This window comes from Lipotes vexillifer, unplaced genomic scaffold, assembly GCF_000442215.2.
Source record: "Lipotes vexillifer unplaced genomic scaffold, Lipotes_vexillifer_v1.1 scaffold479, whole genome shotgun sequence".
NCBI lineage: Eukaryota > Metazoa > Chordata > Mammalia > Artiodactyla > Lipotidae > Lipotes > Lipotes vexillifer.
Window position 1 is genome coordinate 2,015,833 of NW_006796443.1, and position 4,105 is coordinate 2,019,937.

Genomic DNA, 4,105 nt, shown 5'->3' on the forward strand with positions numbered 1-4,105 from the left:
CATCCCACACTCTCTTCTTCACTTGCCATCATTTTTTTTTTTTTTAAATATGGAACGCTTCACGAATTTGCGTGTCATCCTTGCGCAGGGGCCGTGCTAATCTTCTCTGTATCGTTCCAATTTTAGTATATGTGCTGCCGAAGCGAGCACACTTTCCATCATTTTTGATCTCCATGCTTCAGTCTGGGTATTTTCTACTGATCTGTTTTCCAGCTCACTAATCCTGGCCTTTACTGTGTCTTATTGCTGCTAATTCCTTTTAATGTATAGATTTTAATTATTGTATTCTTTAGTTCTAGAATTTCTAGTTTTATATAAAGTTATTTTATTTTATTTATTTTTGGCTGTGTTGGGTCTTCGTTGCTGCGTGTGGGCTTTCTCTAGTTGCTGTGAGTGGGGGCTACTCTTCATTGTGGTGCGTGGGCTTCTGAATGCGGTGGCTTCTCTTTTTGTAGAGTGCAGGCTCAAGGTGAGTGGGCCTCAGTAACTGCAGCGTGTGGGCTTAGTAGTTGCAGAATGCGGGATCTAGAGCGCAGGTTCAGTAGTTGTGTTGCACGGGCTTAGTTGCTCCGCAGCATGTGGGATCTTCCTTCACCAGGGCTCGAACCTGTGTTCCCTGCATTGGCAGGCAGATTTTTAACCACTGCGCCACCAGGGAAGTCCCAGTTCTAGAATTTCTATTTGATTTTTTTCATAAGTAGTTTTTCGCTGAACTTCTCCCTTTTATCATCTACTTTTAAACTGATTAATCTGTGTTTGATATGTTTGATAACTTCAATATTTGTGTCATTGTTCTAATTATTATTGCTACATAACAAACCACCCCAAAACTTAATGGTTGCACAAAGCAACCATTTGGCTGGAATCATTTAGAGATGTCTTCCCTCATGGCTGGCAGTTGATGCTGTTGGCTAGAGGTGCTTTCTACCATGGCTGCCTCAGGGTGGTTGAATTTCCTACATGGTGTCACTTTAGAAGCTAAATAGAGATTATGGGGACGAGGGGTGGGAAAGTAAGAGTGTGGGGAGAACAGTCAGAAGGTTATTGCTGCAGGGTCAGATTTCAGCATCCAAAATACTGATGTTCAAAGATGGTAAGAACACATGAGCACACACCTCATTCCACCCCCATGCCAAGCTGCCAAAAAAGTGAAAGACTGTATTGTAACAATAATTATATATTATCACATTATGATAATTAACATTTATTGAGAGATTACCAGGTACCATCAAGCCTAACATCCCCACAAAATAATTGCCACCAACAGATGAATGGATAAAGAAGATGTGGCACATATATACAATGGAATATTACTCAGCCATAAAAAGAAACGAAACTGAGCTATTTGTAGTGAGGTGGATGGACCTAGAGTCTGTCTTACAGAGTGAAGTAAGTCAGAAAGAGAAAAACAAATACTGTATGCTAACACATATATATGGAATCTAAAAATAAACAAACAAAAATGGTCATGAAGAACCTAGGGGCAAGACGGGAATAAAGACGCAGACCTACTAGAGAATGGACTTGAGGATACGGGGAGGGGGAAGGGTAAGCTGGGACAATATATACACTACCAAATGTAAAACAGATAGTTAGTGGGAAGGAGCCACATAGCACAGGGAGATCAGCTCGGTGCTTTGTGACCACCTAGAGGGGTGGGATAGGGAGGGTGGGAGGGAGACTCAAGAGGGAGGGGATATGGGGATATATGTATAACTGATTCACTTTGTTATACAGCATAAACTAACACACCATTGTAAAGCAATTATACTCAATAAAGATGTTTAAAAAAATTGCTATTATTATCCTCACTGTATAGATTTGGAAATGAGGCAAGAAAAGTCAGCAACTTGGCCAAGTGCACACAGTAAGTGGCAGAGCCCAAATTCAAATCCAGGCAGTTATATTCCATAGGCCACTAGGCAACACGGTATTATACACGATACAATGGGCCAGGTATACACTGTCTTCTATTTTCTATCCACATCCCGTCTAAACACCAGGCAACAGCAGTTACTGAGAGCTCAATGCAGCCATTACCTTTAGACCGGAGAGGTCGGGCAGGAATTGGGCTTCACCATCGTTTATTAGGTCCTCTAATCAAGGCCCCCAGTGACCACAGTGGGGGGAGGCTGGATCTGGAATTTGGAGTTAGTCACAAGATCCAGCTCTAGTCTAGGCTCTGCCATTTGCTAGTTCTGTGACCCCGAACAAGCCATGTGACCTCTCAGTGTAAAGTTTCCTCATTACTAAGATGAAGATACTAAGACTGTAACTGATGACTGTTATCTTCAGGACTATGGAACTGGAGGAGAGAAAGAAAGAGGGAACAGACACACCCCCACTGCTGGGAGAGGCGCGGAGAGTGGCAGCAACCAGCCCGAGGAAGACGGCATTCAGAGATAGACCGCTCTAAGCACGACAATACTGAATTAGTAAATAATGCGGTGGAGTGTGTGAGAAGAACAAAGGGGAAGTTAATCTCCTCTGTGTTTGCTGGGGGCAGAGGCCAAGGGCTGAGAGTGAGCTCCTCCTCCTCCCAATACCCCCCTGACCCGGTCGCCATAGGATGGGGGGTACAGTTGTCTCTGGGGAGGACGGAGAGCAGTTGGGAGGGGGGGGGGGGGGGGAGGAGAGGGATGTGGGGGGGGGGGGGGGGGGATGGGAGAGGCAGTGGCAGGTGGGACTGCCGGCAAGCTGACACTCCAAGATCCCAGCTCACGCTCCATTGTTCTATCAGACTTCAGTTGTAAAGCAAGTAATTAAAAGATAAAATTACTAAGAACTTTAAGCCAGTGCTGGCAGAGTCTTAAACCCCTAGGTTGCAGGGCCGCGAAGACCGCACTGGTCTCGGGCTCTGCGCAGCCGCAGCTGGGTGCTAGACTCTGCAGCAAAGCCAGGTGGGCTTGGCGGAGGAGGTGGGGTCGGTTCTGCCTGGAGGTCTTCTAAAGGCAACATCAAGTCACAAGTCTGAAAACACAAAGGGTCGTTTTATTAGGTTCCCTGCCTCAGATCTACAGGCCCAGCCTCCTCCGCCCTCCTTTTAGGGAGACCAAGGATGGTCTTTGTTTGCCTTAGTTTTTGCTGACTACCATCTATTGGAAGGAGGGTTTGGACACTGATGTTCTAGGGCTGAAGTGGTTATATTAAGTGAAAATAAACACTAATAAATCCTGCCTTCCACACTGGGGTCACATACTGGCTTTAGGGAGCCATTTACATCCATCTGTTTTTTTTTTAACCGAGGCTTACAGTGGAGAAGTAACATTATTCACATGTCACAGTTCGACATGCATTTTATTAGACGTAGGACCGCTGTAAAACATCACCCTTCAGCTAGCTTTAACTCCTCTGCTGCCACACAGTTGCTGCTAACTTCACCTTCAGGGAGTGCCTTGTTTAGACAGGGCCACTTTTTCTTTTTTTTTTTGGAACTGATTCATTGTTAAAAATGACTCCTCAAAATAAATTGCTATAGAAATGGGTTGCAATATTTCCAGATATAAGAATCAACTTATATCTGACTATAAGATGCAGCCAATGATATATAATAATATAAGAGCACAGATATATTGCATCTTGCATAAAACCCCCATGGCTGTCTGTAATAGAAGCATTCCTCATACAGTTTAAATTTTATAAACATTGCCTAAGAGTGCATACCTTATGCATTGTCTATTTTATCTAAAATTAATGTTGGCTCTGGGACATGTTAAATTCTTAATAAATTATTAGAATTTGAGGAGATGTCATTTTATTTTATTATTTCCAGGTTTATTGAGATGTTGACATAACATGTAAGCTTAAAGTGTACAAGATAATGATTGCACACATGAACATACTGCAAAATTATTACTAGAATTTTTAAAATTAGTATTATTCTTTGGATGGTTCAAATTTCTTAAAAATATGCAGTCAAAATGCATCAAGTTCCTTAAAAAGTCCATATCCTTTGACAGAGAAATTTTATCCTAGAGAAACCGGAATGGGAGGGACACATATATGTAAAAAGATGTTAACCAAAGAAATATTCTTTACAACGGCAAAATACAGAAAATTACTTAGTTATCTAACATAAGAATGATTACGTAAATGATGGTATCAG